Genomic DNA, 23,668 nt, shown 5'->3' with positions numbered 1-23,668 from the left:
CCACCCACCCAACGCTCCCCACCAGGCCCCTGACCCACCCACCCAATGCTCTCCACAAGGACCTGACCCTGCATCCACCCACCCAATGCTCTCCACCAGCACCCTGACCCTGCACCCACCCACCCAATGGAGGTTAAAGACAGTCATTTTATGCATATCTGTGCTCCCAGAGAGAACACTGGGATACAGCCACAGGTTTATTAAGCCGCGCACGAACACCCTCTCTCTCTCCCAATCATTAAATTATTCCACCATTTAAAGAATCCAAAATATATGTCATCAATAATGTGATTTTTCTGCTTGATAATGAACTTGGTACAACGTTGCACATGAATTTGAAAAAGCCGTCATAATAGGAACATTCGTGAATGTCATTTGACAGTTGAAAAGTTTTACCCTTTTTCTGTGTTTTGGTCGGCTGGATTTTTTTTCTTTTTTTTTTTTGCTGCAGATTTATATAGCGCAAACTCAACCCGAAGAGCATCAGTCACGTTACACAAGGATACATTCATGTATTCTGTTTTTGTAGGCACTGGGAGATTAAGTGATTTGCCCAGAATGACACAGGATTCTGAGCTGACGTCGAGGGTCGAACCCGGTTCCCCAGCTCCAAAATTGGCAGCTCGCAGTTTCACTACATTTTGAGGATAATTATATATTTTTTTCAGACCCACATCCTGCACAGCGGTGCGGCGCCCCTGGCTTCCCTTCACGGCACACCAGGGTGCTGCGGTGCACACTTTGGGAACCACAGATGTATTACATAGATATTACGAGTGTACTCCCTGGACAGGTCCTGAGCATGGGTAGAGGAGGGGAGAAGATGGAGCTTGAGGTCAGAGCTACCACTTTGGAACTGAGGAATCACGTTTGATTCTGGTTTTGGCTCAACATCCTGTGATCCTGGGCAAATAACTTAATCTCTCCGGGCCTTATTTATGAAGGTCTTGCGCCGCCAGTGCGTCACTTTTAAAATGGGAAAAAGTGACGCACCAGTGGCGCAAGGCCTTCATAAATGAGGCCCTCCGTATCTAAAAAAGTAACATGTCCTTATGAAATGTCATTGGTGCTCATGTAAAGCACTCCAATATGTTTGGGTTGGGTTTGCTCTATATCAAAATTGAGGGGGAAAAAATGAAAACATTAGTTTAATTTACTCTTTCAATGCTATTTGCATCTAAATAACCGAAGGTGCTCATGACTCCACAAGGAGCATGACCCCCTCCTGTGCTGCAACACCTTCCTTTCTGCCACTGACCAGCATCTCTTTCACAGCTCATCAGCAGCTGAAAGAGTTGATTGTCTTTTTTAATGGTTAGAACTGCCAGGCGCCAAAATGCCGGATTATGGGCATCATCTTTGGCCTTTGAATAAGAAGTGCCAGGATCTGTAGCCGAGTCCTGTGTGCGCTGTTTGTGCACCCCCCGCCGCCGTGATGCTCTGCTTCAGAAAGGCAGACACTAGGGGCAGAGCAACCTATTCATCACGGAGGCGGGGGGGGCGAAAGTGACACATTCTTAGTTAGACTTAAACACTTAGTCCCACATCGTGCGCGGCGCCCCTGGCTTCCCTTCACGGCGCACCAGGGCGCCGCGGCGCACAGTTTGGGAACCACAGAAGTAGGGGGATATCTATATGCAGTGGATGATCTTTTACTACAGACAGCTCTTGGAGCATAAGGCAGCACAACTTTTATTTCTTTACAGGTATAAAAGGTGTAGAAATTAAATGCTGATATGAAACAGTATGTCAGAATCATGAATGTTTTCCTAAGGAAAAGGGTTGATTGTTTATTTTGTCCTTGTGTTTCAAGTCTCCCTCCCTGCTGTTCCCTTTCTTTCCTTCCCCCGCTTGACCACCTTTTCTGTCTGTTTATTTGCTATCAGACATAGGGTATATCAGGATGTGGCCCGCAATATCTTCAATACGATCCCGAGGATTCACTTTTTACAACATCACATCTCAACATGGCAATTAGAACCTTGGAGGTGGCCTAGACAGTAGGAAGCCCATTTGGTATGATTTGTTTGCATGGCAAGATGGCCTCCAAATGGTGTCTCCTGACTCTTCCTTTAGGAGATAATGGAGTCTGCTGGTCTGGGTCCCATTTTTATTTCTAGGGCCCAGCATCTTTACCAGGGCCTCAAAGCTAGGGTACGTAGTGTTTGTCTTTTTTCTGACCCTATGTCTATTCTTTGTGATATGCAGCAGGGATGCCTATTATCCCGGAAATTGTTTACACTATATATAGAGCAATTCATCAGTCCCTCAAACGAAATTAGGGTATATCATCATTGAGTCTACATCAGCATAAGGTGAGAATTCTCGCATATGCGAATGATATTGCGATTTCGACATCTGCTCCAATTTGGGTGTCTAGGGCAGTAGTAGGTGCAGCTAAATCATTTGGGGTGATTCTCAGCTATAATCTGAACTCTGATAAGAGTCAAATCTCTGTATCTGAAGTGTTTTCAAAATCTGGTATACCTTGGGGTCACTTTGACATTTAGTATACCAGATATTTTGAATTATACACTGTTTCAGCATTCTGTGGAGGTCTTTCTTAAGTGGAATTATTCAGACCTCTGTTATCTTATAAAGATTTCTATCCGCCTGCAGCATCTTTATCTGTTTCTCTGTATTCCGCTGTTTGTTCCAGCAGCCTTTTTCACTGGAAGGAAGTCATTATAGCAGAAGTTTGACTGGGCCTACCATGAAAATGATCCCTGCTATTAATTAAGGCCATCTAGCCTTTCTGGGTGGGTTGGATAGTTTTGTAACAGCAGCACAGTCGGGATTTCCTCCTGGATTTATTCGTGAGCTTTGTATTATTTTAGTGTGTGTGCAAACCCCTTTATTAGCATAAGATACATCTCACTTCAGCCTGTCTATATGAGTGAATGTTTATCTGTTTCTCTTACCATTTCACAGGGTGATTTGGAGTTTTTTGTGCTTTTCTACTTAGGTATGTCAGATGAAATTCTGGGTGGCAGGTTGGATACTTAATTGGGCATCTGGGTCTCTAGGAGTGCATAGAGCTCACTAAAATGTCAGACCACATGTCTTACCTTTTAAGCATACAACTCCCTGCACTACGCCTTAGCTACACCCGACCGTAGTACTCACTTATATATGGTACTAGAACAGTTTATACCTTCTATACAAGCTTTAGGTGTCAAGAAACCCTAGCCATAAAACTGCATGCACAACCTCAATTATAGCAGGCCTGACGCCTAATGCATGGTCTGCATGGTCGATTTGATAGTGTCAGGTCTTTGGAAATATCTTAAAAGAGAATTTAAGTTCCTATCTGAGACTTTGAGTGCAACTGTATATGACTTTCTACGTAAATGAGTGCCTCTCTTTCTGAAATCTTTTTGTCTGTAAAGGTGTTTGCAAGGGGTTGCATGGATTACCTTCCAGCTATGACAGTGAGTATTGGGTAATTTAAGTGTGTGTAAAATTGCCTTCATTAGCACTAAAAACATATCAGTTTTGCCTGTCTGTGTGAGTGAATGTTTAGGTGCTTTGATTTCTATCTCATTGGGTGTTTTAGTGTCCGTCTCTGCTTTTCTTCCTAGGTATATCAGATTGAAGTCTGGGTGGCATGGTGGATATATAATTGGGTACATGGGTCTCTAGAAGTACATATAGGTCACTCAATCTTCAGAGTTCATATGTTACCTTTTGAGCACATAGCTCCCTGCAATATGGCCTAGCTGAAGACTACCTTAGTGGTCAGTTATATGTGGTACACAAACAATAAAATTGCATTCACAGGGTGAAGTATAACATGCCCAATACATAGTCCAAGACCTACTTCTCTGCATGGTAGACTTGGAAGTGGGAGTTCTTAGCAGATAGTGAATGAGTGCCTCAGTTCCTATGTGTAGCTCTGATTGTATGTGTATGTATGTTTCTTAGGAAATGACTGCCTCTCTTTGTGAGATGTATGATTCTCCAAATGTGTTTGGAAGGGACTGGATGGATTGCCTCCTGGATTTATTTGTGAGTATTAGAATATTTAGGTATGTGCACAATTGGCTCCATTAGTGCTAGATTTTTTTGTGTGTCTTGTAAAGCGCACTTCTACCCGCACCGCAGGCCTCGTAGCGCTATAGACCGCTGGGGAACCCGTCCTGGCTTTCCCTGTGAGATAGTCCCTCCTGGGAGTCTCCAAGGTGAAACCAGGCATCCCCAGCGTTTGTGAGGGGCCGTTGTGGAGATGAGGCAAGCTAATGCCCAGAGTTGCCGAGTGTGATCTCTGGTTGGAGTAGGCACCGATGCGAGAATTATCGAGTCCGCTGATCCTGGTCCAAGACCCTGCCGCGTCGGGAATCGAACCCTGGTCCCGGGCCGTTCTCTGCTCTCGGGTCTGCCGCCTCTAACCAGTGAGCCACACCACTCCACTGATACATATCAGTTCTGCCTGTCTGTGAGAGTGAATGTTTAGGGTGCTTGTCCTACTATCTTACTAGGTGTTTTAGTGTTTCTCTTTTTTACTTAGGTATGTCGGAGTGAAGTTTGGGTAGCAGGAGGCTGGATGTATAATTGGCCACATGGGATCTCTAAGAGTAAATGTAACTCACTGAAAAGTCAGAGTACATGTGTTACCTTTTAAGGACATAGCTTGTTGCGCAATGACCTTGCTCAGGTCTAACTTAATTGTCAGTTATTTGTGGTGAAAGAGCAGTTTATATCTTGTGTAGGAGTTTTAAGTGACAAAACAGCCCTAGCAATAAAACTGCATTCAAAGGGTGAAGTTTAACAAGCCAGAGACATAGTCTAAAACCTCCTTCTCTGCATGGTAGACTTGGAAGTGTGAGTCCTTAGCAGATATCTGAATGAGTGTCTCAGTTCCTATGCGGAGCTCTGATTGTATGTGTATATATGTTTCTTAGTAAATGACTGCCTCTCTTTGTGAGATGTACACTTCTCTAAATGTGTCAGTAAGGGGCTCCATGGATTACCTCCTAATTGAGTTAGCTACCATTATGTTATGTCAGTTGTGTGTACACAGCTGCCTCCATTAACCCTAGATACATATCAGTTCTGTCTGTCTGGGTAAGTTAATGTTTAAATGTTTCTCCTACTGTCTCACAGAATGCTTTGGCCTGTGTGTGCTTTTATACTTACATATGTCAGATTGTACTGCAGGTGGCAGGGTGGATATTTAATTGGGCACATGGGTCTAATAGTCCATAAACTTCACTGAAACTTCGGAGTACATGTCTTAACTTTTAATCACATACCTCCCTGCACCACAACCTAGTTAGAGACTACCTGAGTGGTCAGTTATATGTGGTACAAAAACAGTCTACACCTTCTGTATTATTTTTAAGTGACAAGATAGTACTAGCAGTAAACCTGCATGTACCAGCTCAATTATAGCAGGCCTGAAACATAATGCAACAGTCACTTCCCAGCATGATAGTGTCACTATTTTAGTAGACACCTCAATAATTATGTGAGTTGATATCTCGGGGTAGGATTGCATTTACATGTAAGTTTGTAAGTAAATGAGTACCTCTCTTCGTAACCTCTTAGGTTATGTAATATGTGAATGACTGTCTCAGTTCATATGTGGCCTATTATTGCATTTGTATGTAACTTTGTAGGTAAATGAATGCAACTCTTCATATCCTCAATGACTATCTATAAGTATCTGTAAGAGACTGCATGGTTTACCGCGTAGATGTAATAGCGAGTAATAGGTGTGGGTGCCACTGCCTATATTAGTGATACATAGATATTACTTCTCCCTCTCTATATTAGTAAATGTTTAGGTGATTATATTACTATGTCACTGGGTCTTTTAGTGCCTGTGTGCATTTAAATTAAGGTGTATCAGATTAAGCTTTGAGTGGGAGGGTGGGTTATTAATGGAGCACTTGAGTTTCTTTCACCGCACATTGATTAGTGAATCCTCAGTCTACATATGTTACTTTTTAAACACATACCAGCCTGCCCTATGGCCTAGCTACAGCCTACCTCAGTACTCATATATATCTAGTAAAAGATCCGTTTATACCAGGTCTAGGACTTTAAAGTATGAAGGTTAACCTAAGACTAATCCCACATCCAAAGGCTAAACTGTACAAAGCCCAAAACGTAATGGAATGGTGACTTCTCTGCATATTAGACTTGAAAGTATGAGTTCTTTAGCAGATATGTGAAAATATGTCTTCATCCATATCTGTGGCTGTCACTTAATGTGTATGTAAGTTTGTGCACAAATGACTGCCTCTCTTTGTAACTTCCATACTTATCTAAATGTGTCTGTAAGGGGTTACATGATTTGCCTCGTGGATGTATTAGTAAATATTGCATTCTTTAGGTGTGTGTGCAAATGTCTTCATTAGCGCTACTTACATAACGGTTCTGACGGTCTGCCCAAGTGAATATTCAGGTGCTTCATTCATAGTCTATATGGGTGTTTTAGAATCTGTATGCTTGTCTACTTAGGTATGTCAGATTAAAGCCTGGGTGCCAGGTTGGGTGTATAATTGGGCACATGGGTCTCTAACAGTGTATATACCTCATTGAAATTTCAGAGTATATGTTTTACATTTCAAGCACATAGGTCTCTGTTGTATGGCCTTGCTTCACCCTACCTCAGTGGTTAGTAATATGTGCTATAATAGCAGTTTATGCCTCCTGGTGTCTGTGCAAGTGCCTTTATTAGCAGTACATAAATATGACTTGTTATGTTATGATATGGATATTGGTAGAGCTCATGGCTACCGGAAGGTGTCCCAGCGCTAGCCGAGAGAGAGGCAGGTCACAACAGCTTAATAGGAGGGGTTTTGAAAAAACAAGTTTTCAGAAGTTTACGGCAGGGAAGGAGATTTGGTTCCAATCGTAGGTGGAGATGAGAGTGTTCCAGAGCTTGGCAGAAGTAAAGCGGAAGGAACAACAACCACTTCTCATTCTGTTGATTTTAGGGACCGCAGCTAAGTAGAGACTGGATGTAACAAAGGAGTCTATTAGGGTGGTAATGGGAGACAGTGTCTTGGGGGATGGGGGGCCTTTCTTCCAGAAAGATTTGTGGGCAATACATATAGGCTTGAATTTTATTCTGTCAAGCCAGTGCAGGGCAGGGTTTTCAGAGCAGGCCATGCGGAGTGGCTGTTGGGAATCATAAAAAGCATCTGTGCTGCACAATTTTGGATGACTTGCAGTTTAGTTGTGGTAGCCCTAGGAGCTCCTAAATACAAAGCATTTCCATAGTCGAGGCAAGAGAGGATTAAAACCTGGACCATAGTCTTCTTGCAGAAAAATGAAGGAGCAGAAGGAATTTACGGAGCATCCACAGGATGCCATAGCAGGATGCTGACAGTTTAGCTGCCTGATGATCAAAAGTGAGTGACTGCTCTAGCCACATACCTAGACTTTTGATCTGATTTTTGGGTGTGGGTGGGGAGCCGAGAGACCTTGGTCAAGCTAAGCCGCTGTCAGAAATGGGTGAGTTGCCCAGCATCATAAGCTCTGTTTTATCTCGGTTTAGTTTGAGGAAAGAGAGTTTCATCTATTTGGTGACTCTGTCCTGGCAGGGGCCTAGACTGGACGAGGTGGATCCTGGGCGGCTTAGGACCACCACTAACTAGGTGTCTTCGGCGTACATAACAATGTCTATCCCGAAGGGGAGGACAATCTGTGTCAGTGGGCTCATGTAGCCATTGAACAACGTTGGGCTCAGGGATGAGCCCTGATGGACACTGTAGCCAAGAGGGATTTGATATGACAGTTTATCCCCTTCACATACATGAAAGCTCCTGTCCTTGAGGAATGACTGTAACCAGGTAATGACACTACCTGATAAACCAACATTCCTCAATCTGTGAATCAGGATGTCGTCGTTAACAGTAATGAAGGCAGCACTGAGGTCCAAGAGGATGATGGCAGTCTATCCTCCTTTGTCTAGGATCATTTTGGCCTTTTCAATTACTGCAAGTAATGCAGTTTCAGTCCTGTGTTGGGGGCAAAATCCAGTTTGAGACCGGTGGAGTTTATTATTAGGTTGAAGAAAAGCAGAGCTAACTGAGCTAACATGCCTTTAAAGCATTTTGCTGATCCCGGGGAGAAGGGAAATAGGGCCATAATTTCCAAGTGTATCCGGGTCAAGACTGGGTTTTTTCACTTGTGTCCTCACCCTGGCATGTTTCTAGAGTAGGGGTACCAGTCCAGCTTCAGCAACACTGGGAAGATTGTATTCCCAGTCTTACTAAAAAAATTGGTGAGGTGCTGGGTCATTGGGAGAGGCATATTTTACTGAGGCATACATCTTCACTAGGGTGTGCATGTCTATATCAGCTGTCTGTTAACCCTTTCACTCCTTTTATATCAACTTGTGTCTGTCTATATCAGTGCTTCTTCTCGGCCTGATTGCTTTCCTACTAAGGTGAGGATGATTAATAGGGCATACCAGTTTCTATGAGCGCATATAGACAAGTCAGTCGTTAGAGTACATGTGTTACCTTTTAAGCACATACCAGACTGCTCTATTGTCTATTTGCAGCCTACCTCACTTTTCACTGCTATCAGTTTATGCCTTGCGTTGGTGTACAAAATAGCAACATTGCCCTAGCATAAAAACTCCATCAAAACAATGACCTGTTCAAAGTCCAAAACATAATACAAGTGCTGCTCCTATCCATGTAATCCTTGAAAATGTTAGTTCTTTACGAAATATGTAAATTAGTGTGTCAGTCCCTATTTGCATTCCCATAACATGCTTAAGAAGATTTACCAGTATCTGACTGTCTGTTTTGAAAGCATGCGAAATCTATCATACACAATAGAGTAAAGGAGAATAACTGCAATTTATTTATAAAACTGTTAGTTGACATACCAGAGGATTGAGTTCATTGGTGAAATAGCTATTCTTTCCTCTTATTAGATAGATGGAATACTCTCTGTTTTTGTGAAGCTAACAAAAAAGTGTACACCACTGTCATACAAAACAACCATCAATTGCAACCTTCTGAACTTTGCATTGCCTGCTACTGTAAAAGTCAGCGAATAAAAACATAACTTTTAAATGTTATTCTTGTAAATGCATCTCTGAATGGTTACTGTCTGCTACCCCTTTCACTCCTCTTAAGATGTAGCCCAAAATGGATGCCTTTGTGTCAATACTCGTGACCATCATGATGAATTCACAAGAAAAAACGGGAGTCAAAAAACCTACTTTCCTTTATACTTTTGTATTTTTATCAATATACTACACTTTATTGCAAAGCCTTCATTAGGGAATCTTACCTACCTTAGAAAACAATCAACCTAAATCACTTCAATTTGTAAAAACTGATACCTGTCTCTTTAAAACCCATCCCTCAAAGTACCCTCTGCTCACGTTCCATAAAAAAACACTAACACTAGTAGGTCAGAAGTTCGTTGCACATTCTAAAAGAGTCATACTGCTTATAAATTGAAAAAAAGCAGGTGTGCTTTATTGCATATACTGTAAAACATATCCAAGTCTGTATTGAAATTTTTCTGAATTCACCAGAACCAATGAAGCATCTATTTATTAATCATATCCAAACGCTACCTAATTTTATTAACCGGTATATTCTTCGCAACCAATCATTTTTTAAAATTCTTTTTTAAATCACCACCACACTTGCATTTTAGTTGCCTTCATTGTGCCAACTGTCTCATTCAGCTGCAGCCTTCAACTGTCTACTGCTGTTGCTTCAATTCAAAATGCTTAGAAATGGTTATGTCAATTGGACTGGTAAGGCCGAAGGAAGAGAAGTATTGACACTGACTTGGGTTTGGCTAATGTGGACATTACTTGGAATGAGCAGAGAGGATTAAAGTCTCATCAATTGCTGCCTTTTGTTGAAAGTGTTCTGCATTTATCAGCCCCTGATCTCATGGTTGTGCACTTTGGTGACAATGACCTAGGCACATTGACTGGGGTAGGACTGGCAATCCAAATGAAGGATACCTTTACTGAATTGATGATGATTTTCCCTTACACTGTCTTGGTGTACTCTAACATGAAGTGGTCTAATCAATTCTGTCCACAGTTTAAAAAAAAACTGTTTCTGCATCCTCAGAGACCATAAAATGGGCTCTATCTATAACAACAACCTGATTTTGACATGCATGGAATTTATAGAAATGATGGAGTGCACTTTACAGAGGAAGGCAACAGGGTGTTTCTAAGTAACCTGAAACTCTGTATGAAGTTTTATGTATATCTGTCATGTACACACAATCAACACAAAGGCTTTTATGAGAGCCACCCTAGTACCCAAGATATTGTTAACTTTCTTTATAAAGATCCTTTTTTTAGATTTTGAGAATATTTGCGATTATGTCATGATGGTCACAAATACGCTGCAAAATCCGAAAATATAATCAGACTATCAAGGACCACAGCACATTGAAAAACTATAACTATAAAACCCTTTAAAATATTTTAGTATCCACAAATATGTGTAAAATCATGTTTTAGAAGTAAGTTTCTTTAAAAAGCCATCTTTAAAACCTATTTTCAGTTTTCGCATCTATTCAGTGTGTTGCAATAATGCCATTAACTGCGACCATAACAGCTTTTTTATAAAGTGTAAAACACATATATGCATACATGTTACAGTATTTTATAAGGGTGTGCGGCAAATTCCGTTCCGCTCGCGAAATACAGGCATTTCCCCCTTACACGGAGAACGCAGCAATGTCAACATTTCCTCGATCTGCGGCGTAGCAGACATTTTTTCATGTTTGCGCTTTAAAAATGCGTTCTTGCGCGTGCAGTCAACTTACAGGGAAACCTGCGTTAGAGGGTTCACAGGCGAGTTTTCCTATCTGTTTGAGTGTGCCACAAAATGTTGGTAGCCGGTTGCGCTCACCTGCGAGAGTTTGCGATCGCGAACATGTCATTCGCCGTGCCATCGGACACCGCAAGAGACTGCGATCGTGAACACACCATTCACCATTTTCAATCTGGAGAAAATAATATTCTTGAACAACATAAAACCTTCTGTAAATGATGATTTGGATGACAAAAACGCTCCTCAGATTGACAATTGGCTGTCCTTTTTTGTGCAAGGAGTCCTTTTTTTGAAAAAACGTTTTGGGGGAGAGGGAGGAAGTGCTACAGAGTTTCCAACTTCCTGTTCCTGAACCTGTCCAGCAGGCTCATCTCAGTGCTTTGTTCATCTCCTGTTCATTCTCCCATTGGATTTTGAGCTGGAAGGATCACTCTTCGTGTCTGCTGCATCATTATCATTGGATGTGAGGACTTTTGAATTTGATATTTTATAAGTAAGTTGGTGTTGTTTGTTTGATTGAGGCATTGCAGTTGCTGCAACTACAATTTAGGTACTTATCATTATTATTTTTTTAATTGTTGTTGGTAGCCAGTAGGCCCAGAGCTAGTCATGGGTGGGTGCATGGTGGAGCAACTGTTCCTTTGGTGTGTTGAATTTATTTGCATTGAATTGCAAAATGTGTTTTTGGGGGGTATTCCTGTTTTTGGGTGTGTGCTAAATAAATGTCTTTGTTGTGTGTGTTGGGTTGTTGTGTACCTTGCAGACCTTGTTTAGCCCTGTGGATTTTCGTTTTTGTATTTTATTGCATTAGAAGCAAAGCAGGGTGGTTTAGCACGCATCCTTTGCCTGGCTATTATAGGCCTTTTGTCAGTAGACTGTTTTTCAGGCCTCCTGCTTGTTGTTTTTCAGGCCTCCTGCTTGTTGCTTGTGATTTGTGGGAGTTATTAGTATGCTGTTTTTGCCATATAGGCCTACATGTTATTGCTTTGTGGTCTAGGCTTCTTGTTGTTGTGGGCCTGGCCAAGAGGCTGGTGGACATTTTGAGCCATGCAGTGTGCTTTTTGCAATAGGCCTGCATTGTCTGTCTTCAGTTTCTTGTACTTGTGTGGGCCTGGCCATGTGGCTGGTGGCCTTTTTGAAGCCAGGTATTGTGCTTTTGCCATAGGCCCACAAGCTTGTAGCCTAGTCTGCCAACAAGCTTTTCATCCAGTAGGCTCAGAGGTAGTCACAGGTGCGTGAAACAATTGTTTCGGGGATTGGATTGAATTGCAAAATGTGTATTTTTGGAGTTCTGTCTGTTTTGGGTGTGTGTTAAATAAATGCCTTTGTTGCGTGTGGTGTGTTGTTGGTACCTACCTTGCAGTCCTTGTTTAGCCCTGTGGTTTTTCATTTTTGCATTTTATTGCATTAGAGGCAAATCAGTGTGGTTTAGCATGCATCCTTTGCCTGGCTATTATAGGCCTTTAGTCAGTATATTGTTTTCCAGGCCTCCTGCTTGTTGCTTGTGATTTGTGCGTGTCCATGTGGCTGGTGGCCATTTCTTGTGGGAGTTATTAGTGTTCTGTTTTTGCCATATAGGCCTGCATGTTATTCCTTTGTGGCCCAGGCATCTTGTTGTTGTGGGCCTGGTCATGAGGCTGTCAGACATTATGAAGCCATGCAGTGAAAATTTTGCAATAGGCCTGCATTGTCTGTCTTTAGTTTCTTGGAGTTGCGTGGGCCTGGCCATGTGGCCATTTTGAAGTCCGGTAGTGTGCTTTTGCCATAGGTCTGCAAGCTTGTAGCCTAGTCTGACAACTGGCCTTTCATTCAGTAGGCTCAGTGGTAGTCAAAGGTGCATGAAACAACTCTTTATGTGTGTTCTGTTGAATTTAAACATCATTTAGGGCATGGATGGCATTGGATTGAATTGCAAAATGTGTATTTTTGGGGTTATGTCTGTTTTTGGGTGTGTGTTAAATAAATGCCTTTGTTGTGTGTGGTGTGTTGTTGTGTACCTTGCAGACCTTGTTTAGCCCTGTGTATTTTCATTTTTGCGTGTTATTGCATTAAAGGCAAAGCAGTGTGGTTTAGCATGCATCCTTTGCCTGGCTATTATAGACCTTTTGTCAGTAGATTGTTTTCCAGGCCTCCTGCTTGTTGCTTGTAATTTGTGAGTGTCCATGTGGCTGGTGGCCATTTCTGGTCTCAGTTATTAGTGTGCTGTGTTTGCCATATAGGCCTGCATGGTTTTCCTTTGTGGCCTAGGCTTCTTGATGTTTTGGGCCTGGCCATGAGGCTGTCGGACATTTTGAAGCCACGCAGTGTGCTTTTTTTCCAATAGGCCTTCATTGTCTGTCTTCAGTTTCTTGTATTTGTGTGGGCCTGGCCATGTGGCTGGTGGCCATTTTGAAGTCCGGTAGTGTGCTTTTGCCATAGGCCTGCAAGTTTCTGGCCTAGTCTGACAACAGGCCTTTCATTCAGTAGGCTCAGTGGTAGTCACAGGTGCACAAAACAACTGTTTATGTGTGTTCTGTTGAATTTAAACATCATTTAGGGCATGGATGGCATTGGATTGAATTGCAAAATGTGTTTTTTGGGGTTATTTCTGATTTGGGTGTGTGCTTAATAAATGCCTTTTGTTGTGTGTGGTGTGTTGTAGTGTAACTTGCAGACCTTGTTTAGCTCTTGAATTTTCATTGTTGCATTGTATTGCATAAAAGGCAAAGCAGTGTGGTTTAGCATGCATCCTTTGCCTTGCTATTATAGGCATTTTGTCAGTAGATTGTTTTCCAGGCCTCATGCTTGTTGCTTGTGATTTGTGAGTGTCCATGTGGCTGGTGGCCTTTTCTGGTCTGGGCTATTAGTGTGCTGCTTTTGCCATATAGGCCTGCATGGTTTTCCTTTGTGGCCTAAGCTTCTTTTTGTTTTGGGCCTGGTCATGAGGCTAGTGGCCATTTTGAAGCCATGCAGTGCAATTTTTGCAATAGGCTTCTATTGCCTGTCTTCAGTTTCTTGTATTTGTGTGGGCCTAGCCATGTGGCTGGGGGCCATTTTGAAGTCCGGTAGTATGCTTTTGCCATTGGACTGCAAGCTTTTGGCCTAGTCTGACAACAGTCCTTTCATTCATAAGGCTCAGTGGTAGTCACAGTTGCATGAAACAACTATTTATGTGTGTTGTGTTGAATTTAAGCATCATTTAGGGCATGGATGGCATTGGATTGAATTGCAAAATGTGTATTTTTGGGGTAATGTCTGTTTTTGGGTGTGTGCTTAAAAGTGTGGTGTGTTGTTGTGTACCTTGCAGACCTTGTTTAGCCCTGTGGATTTTCATTTTTGCATTTTATTGCAGTAAAGGCAAATCAGTGTAGTTTAGCATGCATCCTTTGCCAGGCTATTATAGGAATGTTTTAAGTAAATTGTTTTCCAGGCCTCCTGCTTGTTGCTTGTGATTTGTGAGTGTCCATGTGGCTGGTGGCCATTTCTGGTAGGAGTTATTAGTGTGCTGCTTTTGCCATTTGGCTTGCATGGTTTTCCTTTTGGCTTACTGCTTGCATCCATCCCCTTTGCCAGCAGCAGCTCCTTGAATGATGTGATGAGCAAATAATTTAATGCCAATCAGGGTCCACTTCCATTACATTTGTATTTGTGTTGTTGTTCTTCTTCTTTCCTGTCCTTCCTGAGAGTGTAGTGTACACAGTATACCATGAAAGCCCTTGTTGACAAACTCTCACAAATGGCTACACTATATCTTTTATTTGTTTGTTTGTACTAGTAGTAATTGAACCACAACAACAAACACAATATTTCACTGATGTTCTTCTCCTGGCTTCTTTGCTTTTAGGTGCACAAAAAGACAGAGGAGGAGGTGTCATCATCATCACCCGTTGTACTGCCAGACAGAAGTCCTGCTGCACCCCAGGTCACGTCCACGTGTGACCACAGACATCTCTGCAACTTCTGGACCTGCGTCCTGCTGACATCTGATGAAGATGGGCCCAAAGAAAGGTAATAGGTCCTCCAGTACCAAGAAAGTTGTGAGTGAGAAGAAGGAACAGAAAAAGGAAGTGGCACTTACCAAGACTGGTATGCCGCCCCAGGTGTTTTTTTGGGGAAAAGCAATTACGCCTGCAGCAGCGTTGTCCGGGGACCAAGCTGGGAGCAGCACCTCCACATCAGCGGGCCAGCCCCATCAACCTAGGCCCAAGCCCATGAGTGTTGCAGAGGTAGCCAGTCTACTAACTAGCAGCGATGTTGAAATGTCTTTATCGCAGAGTAGTACACAATCAATGCAAGCGGAAACTAAGCAGATAAGTGGGCAGCAGCAGGCACAGCAGGCGCAAGAACAGCATCAGCGATAAGAACAGCAGCAGTCACAAGAACAGCAGCACCGTAACAACCGCTGCAGCTGCAGAACAGCAGCAAGAACAGCCACAACAACAGCCCACAATAGTAGTTGTTCCTCCTCAAGTAGCGGCCTTTCAGGAAATCGAGCTTCCAGCAGACAAAATGGAATAAGCCACTGTTTCAGAAGATCCATTGTCTTTCAGACCCCCAGCAAGGAAAAGGAGGGTTAGTCCAGCATCTTCTTCTTCAAGCCCCGCTTCTGATGATCGAGATGCCTCTTGGAAGCCACCAGCTCAGTCTGAGAGTGATGCACTCCACAAGACAAGGCTAGTGAAAAGGAAGGTTCCAGAAAGCCTTAGAGTTATTGAGGTAGATATACAAGAGGGGGATGATGATGAGCCAGTCATCACGAACATCACTCCTGGCCAAAGGAGATGGAGACCAACATTATTACCCTATCCAAAATTGTTGCGAGGTATGTAACACGGATTCCACCAACACAGGTAACACCAACACGACCTCCAGCTTCCATATTTGAATTTGCAAAGGCCCAGCAGGGACCTTTATCCAGCTCAACCTCCACCTCAGTAGGTAGTGGTAGTGTAGATGCATAGAGTCACATTCCAAGACCACCCTCCAGTTCATCTGGTATTGAAAGCGGCACATCCAGCAGCGCCAGAAAGTTCTCCTTCCCAGTTTGGGACTTCTTTGCAGTTAGCAGTAAGGAGGAGACCATTGCTATATGCTCGATTTGTCGACATGCTGTTAGGCAGGGAAGCTTGGTACAAACTATGGTACGAGAGACCAAATAAGTAATCTCAAAATACACCACAGTATCCCGTGGGAGGATCACCTACTTTGCTTAGAAAAAAGTAAAACTAAACCCATTGCTGTTGTTGGGGATGAAGAATTAGGGGAATCTATGATTGTGTTGGAAGGTGAATAAGAGGGAGACATTTCTAGCCCTGTCCCCAGCAGTGTAGTGGTACCACCCACATCCTCAGCAACATCTCATGGCACCGCAGTAAGAACCATACTCAAAGTCAGACTGAGACACCAAGGTGACCGAGTACTGAAATGAAAAAAAGTGTGTTGTTGAGTCTAACTGGGTTCAAGAAAACAGCTACACCACAAAGGAAAATAATCCAGCCTACCATTGAGAGCATGGTTAGGTTGGAGTGGCAGTACCAATGCAACTACCCAACAGCACGGTTGTACAATGCGAAGCTGGCTAAAATGTTAGTGCTGGACCTTCTCCCTTTTTCATTTGTGGAAGGGGTGGGTTTCCTTTAATTTGATTCATCCATCTGCCTTAAATGGAAGGTTCCCAGTCAGTCCTATTTTGCCTGAGTTGCTGTTCTAGCACTACATCACGATGTGCTGGATTTGGTTTGACAAGCTTTGCAGCAGAGTGCTGTTCACAGTATCCACCTGACAACAGACATGTGGACCAGTTAATTAAGCATCAGGGTTTTGGGGTAGCAGGAAATTGGCGCTCATACAGGTAACCTTGTCAAGTGTGACTCTTTGGAACATATAAATTGTTGTGATGCTGCCAGGTCAGGGGAAGACCCAAAACCCCTGAAACAAAAGACAGAGCTAGAAGCCCTTTCTTAAAACAAATGAACAGGGTCCTGGGCACACATATATGATCAAAGGTTAATACATTTGTGTACAATGAAGTGGTTGACACCGGTGGTTTTCTTAATGGATTGTTTTATGATGATTTTCATGTGAAAAAACAACGGCAGCCGACACGTGTTTCGTCAACAGGTCGATGCCTGTGACTCTTCAGGGCTTAAAGCGCTTGTTGAGAGAATTTAGTGACCGGTGATAATTCCAACCCGGTACATGGGTAATCTGAGGCCGGTATGGCCGTCTGGTACTGGGGTGAAGGGGAGAACTACAGGCGGGTACATCCGTAGGGGAGTGGAGCCTGGCAGTACGATGTCTACTTTGTTGCTCGTCTCTCGCTGGAGTGTGTAAGCTACTGATTACATGTGCATCACTGCACACTGGGTCTCTTTTGTGGGGGTTAGAAACCACTATCTGAAGTAGGTGCTGTTGACACAGCTGAGATTTTTAAGGCTACTCGGAAATATGCAACTGTAGTTATGTTCGCCATGGAGAAACCTCAAACTGCTGTAAACATTTTGGAAGAGTTTCACAGTGGCTGTGCCCAAGAGGGTTTAAGATTGGTTTTGTTTCCACAGATAATGTTAGTAATGTACTTAAGGCAATGGAGCTTGGTTCCTATTTCAGGGTCCCGTGTTGCGCGCACTGCATTAACATTATAGTTCAAGACTTTCTGAAAAAAGAAGCCATAGTCAGCAACATATGGACCACCTGCCTAGGAATATGCAGTCATTTTCAGCCATTCTTTTAAAGCTCAGAAGCAGCTGAGGATCATTCAGCGTGACCACAGAATGCCAGTCTAAGCACTCATCCAGGAGGTGGCAACACGTTGAAACTCAACATATTACATGCTTGACCGTCTGTTTGAGCAGAAGCAAGAGGGGTATAGAAAGAGGCAAGAGCAGTGCATAAAGAATGAAGAGACATGCAGGAAAAAGGTAGGAGGGTGCAGAAAGAGGCATGAGGGGTACACAAAGAAGGAAGAGAAGTGCAGAAACAAGCAACAGAGATGCTGAAAGAGGCACAAAGGGTGCAAAAAGAGCCAAGAGAAGTGTAGAAAGAAGAAACATAGGTACAGAAAGAGGAGAGGCAAGTGTGGTGCAGAAAGGAGGAAGAGAGGTGTAGAAAGAGGCAAGAGAGTTGCACAAATAGGAAAGAAGGATACAGAAAGAGGCAAAAGGGGTGCTGAAAGAAGCAAGTGACATGCATAAAGAGGCCAAAGGGGTGCAGAAAGAAGCAAGTGAGGTGCAGAAAGAGGCAAGAGAGGTGTAGAAACAGGCAAGAGAAGTACAGAAACAGGCAAGAGAATTGCTGAAAGAAGCACCATAGGTGTAGAAAGAAGCAAGAGAAGTGCAGAAAGAGGCAAGAGAGGTGCGGAAAGAAGCAATACGGTGCAGAAAGAAGATATTCAGAATGAAACAACGAGGTGCAAAAAGAAGCAACAGAGGTGCAGAAGGAGGCTAGAGAACTGCAGAAAGAGGCAAGAGTGTTACAGAAATAGGCAAAAGAGATACAGAAAGAGGGAACAGGGGTGCAGGAAGTGGCAAGGAATTGCAGAAACAGGTAAGAAATGTGCAGAAAGGGGCAAGAGGGGTGCAGAAACTTGCAAGAGAGGTGCATAAAGAAGCAATAGCAGTGCAAAAGAATAGATGGGCAGACTGATGCAAGAGAAGTACAGAAAGAGGGAAGAGGGGTACAGAAAAAGGCAAGAGGGATGTAAAAATTTGGAACAGAGGTGCAGAAAGAAGCAATAGCAGTACAGAAAGAGGCAAGTGAAGTGTAGAACACAGCAAATGGGGTGTAGTAATAACCAACAGAGATGCAAAAATAGTCAAGAGGGGTACAGAAAGGGGTAGTAGAGATGCACAAAGAAGCAAGAGGGATACAGAAAGAGGCAAGAGGGGTGTAGAAAGAAGGAAGAGAACTGCAGAAAGAAGCAACAGAGGTGGTGAAAGAGGCAAGAGTGGTGCAGAAGGAGGCAAGAGAGTTGCATAAAGAGGGAAGAGGGTGCAGAAGCAGGCAACAGGGGTACAGCAAGAGGCAACTGAGGTGCAGAAAGAGGCAAGAGACGTGTTTAAAGTGGCAAGAGAGGTGCAGAAGGAGGCAACAGAACTGCAGAAGGAGAGTTGCAGAAAGAGGCAAGTGAGGTACAGAAGGTAGTAAGAGAACTGCAGAAAGAGGCAAGAGAGTTATAGAAACAGGCAAAAGTGGTACCGAAAGAGGGAACAGGTAGACAAACTGAGGCAAGAGAGGTGCAGAAGGAGGAAAGAGGGTTGAAGAAAGAGGCATGAGGGGTGCATAAAGAAGCAACAGAGGTGCCGAAAGAAGAAAGAGAAGTACAGAGAGAAGAAACTGAGGTGCAGAAAGAGGCAAGAGGGGTGCAGAAAGAGGCAAGAGTAGTGCAGAAAGAAACAAAAGTGATGCAGAAAGAGGCAGGAGAAGTGTAGAAAAATGCAATAGAGGTGCAGATACAGTCATGAGGGGTACAGAAAGAGGAAACAGGGGTGCAGAAAGAGGCAAAAGGGGTACAGGAAGAAGCAAATGAGGTGCAGAAAGAGGCAGCAGAGGTTTAGAAAGAGGCAACAGAGGTGCAGAAAGAGGCAACAGAGGTGCAAAAACTAGAAGAGATAAGCAAAAAGAGGCAAAAGAAGGGTAAAAAAAGAAAGTTACAGAATGAAAGAACAGAAATGCATTAAGTTGTAAGAGAGGCGCTGAAAGACGCAAGAGTGGTTTGCACACCATTAGAACAAATTTAACATCCAAATTTAGCAATAAGTAACAGGTGACCATTCTAGGTTTGCAAACAGCCGTCCACCACTCTGTAACACTTGTTGGTGCATTTTTGATAACGTTGAGTCCTTTGAGCTAGAAACAAGGCTTTTTTTGTTCAAATCTGCAGATTAGGCAGCAGATAATGGATTATGTGGCTAATGCGGAGAATGTATATGTGTGTGAAAGTCGGTGCAGCTAAACAGTCGTATAATTCCAGTGGCCCTGCCCCTACCTCTGACTAGGTCCAGAAGTGCTTCTCAATGATTCCTTCTCTTTTTTTGTCTCATCGAGTTCCTAATTTACCTTCTATGGAACCGAGGAAGACTAAACCTGAGGTTACCACTCCACAACACAGACCACCATACCACATAATTACTTCCCATAACACATAATCCCACTCAACATATTTCCTATACACTAAATACCACATCATTTCTATTTACATAATTTCACTCCACAACATACCACATAATTCTTCTACACACAAAGTACATCCACTCTACTCCAAAAAACGCCAATAGCTCTAACTCTTCCAAATACGAGACCTATTACATTACACATGCTTCTTTAACTGGTAGTCAAGTTTGCAGATTGGTGGAGAAAGGGGGCTGGGCCTCCATCCAGTGCTCACAAATTCCACTCCAGGAGGTACAAGGAGGGCTTCTTGGCCCTCAAAGTCCATCTGGAGTAAAGTGGACTTCATCCCCCAACCAGTACGGTACCAGGAGGAGCGTATGCAGCGTGGTAGAGAAAGGGGGGACATGACCCCCAAAAGCCTATTGGAAATTCCACTGTGTGGACTCAGTGGAGATAACAGGAAAGGTAGTTGGCCCCCGAGGACAACCTTGGGGGTCAACTACCCTTCCTATGACTGCCAGTAAGTCCCATACAGCAGCATTGCTAAGTTCTGATTGCAGGCCAGGCCCCCTTTCCCCACCACTCTGCAAGCGCGCTCCATGGCACGCTCTTGCATGAGGTTCACTGTTGGGGGTGCTTAAGGACAAACTAGCCTACCTGTTACCTCCCATAAGCCCCACACAGTGGGACTGCTGAAAGGTGGACACAGGCCATGCCCCTTTTGTCCACCTTTCTGCAAACACACCTCCTGGGGCACTCTTAGTTGGGGATGAAGTCCAATTGCCTCCTGAGGGTCTGTGGGGGCAAGCTAGCCCTAATGATATCTCCAGTAAGCCCCACACAGATGGATTGCTGACAGTGGTCTGAGGCCACGCCCCCTTTTTACACTTCTCTGCAAACACACCACCTGGCGCACTGCTGCTCGGGGGATGAAGTCAACATCAGTCCTGAGGTCCTCAGGCCCCTCCGGGACCTCATCCCCCACCAGCAGTGTGGCAAGAGGCCCGTTTGCAGAGTGGTATAAGAAGGGGTGGGGCCTCATACCACCTCTCAGCAATCCCACTGTGTGATTCCTGGTGGCCTAGTTGGCCCCCAGGAACCCTCATTAGCAACGTGGACTTAATGCTCTAATGCAGAGCATGCCAGGAGTTGTGCAGGAAGGGGGAGGGGCCTCCGGTGAGTTGCTGGTTTATTTTTTAATTTTATGGGAGGGGGACCTATTTGCAAAAGAAGGGGGACCTATTTGCAAAAGAAAAACACTTTTTGAATTGAAACACTTTTTGAATAGAAACAAGGTCCTAAGTATAACTACCTATATTTATACTTAGATATATATATATAGACATAAGATATATAGATATATATATCTACATTCAAACTACCCTGTAAATCCACCAAAGATCGCTCACGAACACCACTTCAATTGCTCATGGTTATTTTATAATATTTTTTTAGATTGTGCTGTTGTGACGTGTTTTGACCAGGCCTGGCCTTGATCACATGTGCACTGCAGTCTAAAAGTCATGCTTATATAGATCACACGGTGTATGGACGTAGAAAACATCTTGTGCAAATCAAAGCAAAGTGCAAAACTTAATTTAAACCTTCATGTGCAAACCACGAAATATGTGTAAAATTGTGTTTAAATATTCTCTTAAAACATTAATCTTGGGCAAAAACAGACAATTCATTAACATTGATTATAATACCACAAAATGATTTTCAGGTCAATTTAAACCTAATGTGAGACATAAAATTTGTGGTTTCAGGTCAGGGGTATGGAGGATAGCTATTGCACAATTCTAGTACGTCAACCAATTGTTGTATAATTTCACCAATTATTGTGGTAACTAACAACATTAATGAACAAATCCAAAAATTCATTGATATACTTATGTGCCATTCATCCTATAGAAGTCAACCCCACACCTTACGGCCCCAATTCATGTTCCAAAAGCAATAGTTAATAAGAGAAATTACTAGAACCATCCAATTAATAAATAAAGCGGAAATTACACATTGAAAAATACATATCAAAGTTTAGCAAATTTAAATGTCCCAAATAGATGTTAAAATTCAGTTACCCTTATCTCAAACAGTTATAAAAAGAAATGTACACTTAATCCTACACAGAACACTATAAACCCCCATTTTGTGAATATTATACAGAAAATTTAAAAGGAAAGTAGCAGCACAAATTTTCTTACACATTCAACCTTCAGTTCCATATCATATTAAACTCGTGAAAAATTCATAAGAATGTATGAAGATCATATTCTTGGTTCAAGACATTAAAAATGCTAGAGTCTAAATTTAGAATGTATCTAGTCTCCAACTGTATTAACATCGGCTCACAATTGCCACCCCTAATCTATTTGGGATTTTAAACAATGACACCATATTTGATACAATTCGGGTTACTATTGTGGCATTTGGTAAAGTAGCGAGCAACAGGGCAGGCTTAAACAGCATTCATAATAGCTCTCATGGACCTGCAATTTGGTACTCACACACTCACATTCCAGGTCATATTTGCCATATTCAGTTTTTCTGGTAAATATGCGCTTAATCTTCTGTAGTTTATCACTGAAGTATTTGTGGTGTGGTGTATTCACAGATGTTGTTCCCAAATTTGCAGGCCATACAAGAACTGCACTTATAAAAGCCATTTTAGGGTTGTAGCCATTTTGTCCTGTCCACTGGCTCTGGACTGGTTTTCACTAATGCACCCCTCATAGGGGGAGCCTTCCTGAATGCAATGGATGGTGCTTTAGGCACAGAAGGTCCTATTACATGATCCACCTGGACTAATGACCAGCAATTTCTCATGATGGCCCTTAGTTGTTTCGCCTGTTTAATAAACACTAGGATCAATCTTGTGATAGAGTCAGGGGGCAGATTTACAAGCCCCATGCGCCACATTTACGCCGCTGTGCGTCACTTCGGTGACGCAGCAGAGGCATAAACCATGTGCCACGTTGTGCCTTATTTACAAAGTGACGCATCTAGGAAGATGCGTCACATTGTAAAGCCCTGTGCCACATGAAACCTGCGTTAGGTTTCATGTAGGTGTTCCGGCACTGGGTCGCGTTCCGTCGCAGGAACGCCTCATAAAAGTGACGCAGTGAAATCTACAAAATTTCACGGAGTCACTTTTAAGTCCATGCTATGTCAAACCCTGCGCCTGCTTGAAGCAGGCGTAAGGAGTGACGCAGCATGTTAGGCATAGGGCGCCTCTGAGCATTGCTGGAGACTTGTCACGCTTGCAACACAACTCCAGCAATGCGCCTCCCTTACGCCACAGGATGCAACATGCATCCCCCTATCCTTGCGCCACTGTGCACCACATTGTAAATGCTACGCATTTGTGGTGGTGCAGGGAGGGTATTGCATCTTGCATCTTTTCAGGCGCAACCCTGCTGATTTGCTGATGCATCAGAACTCGTAAATCTGCCCCAGGGTTTCCAGGGTATCTATTTAGGAACAACTCTTCACTACTGTTATGTTTAGCCTTCTTAAGTGCATTGTTAAGGCTGGTCTTATGGAATCCTAATCTAATGACAGCATCATCTTGCCTGCCAATACATCATCTGGGCAGCTACAATTCCTCTTAAGTCAAAGCATCTCCCCATAGGGGATGCTATTTTTAAAATGTATCAGATGGAAACTCCTAGAATGAAGTGTAGAGTTTCCAGAAGTGGCTTTTCTGTAAATAGGTGTCTCAATTTTATTGTGTTTAATAAACATTTGCAGATTGAGGAATTCCACCTGGGTCCTGCTAATATGTGCTACAA

The sequence above is a fragment of the Lissotriton vulgaris genome, chromosome 4_1 (genome assembly GCF_964263255.1).
Source record: "Lissotriton vulgaris chromosome 4_1, aLisVul1.2, whole genome shotgun sequence".
NCBI classification, from domain to species: domain Eukaryota; kingdom Metazoa; phylum Chordata; class Amphibia; order Caudata; family Salamandridae; genus Lissotriton; species Lissotriton vulgaris.
The sequence above is the reverse complement of the archived record's forward strand: the minus strand, read 5'-3'. Positions refer to the sequence as shown.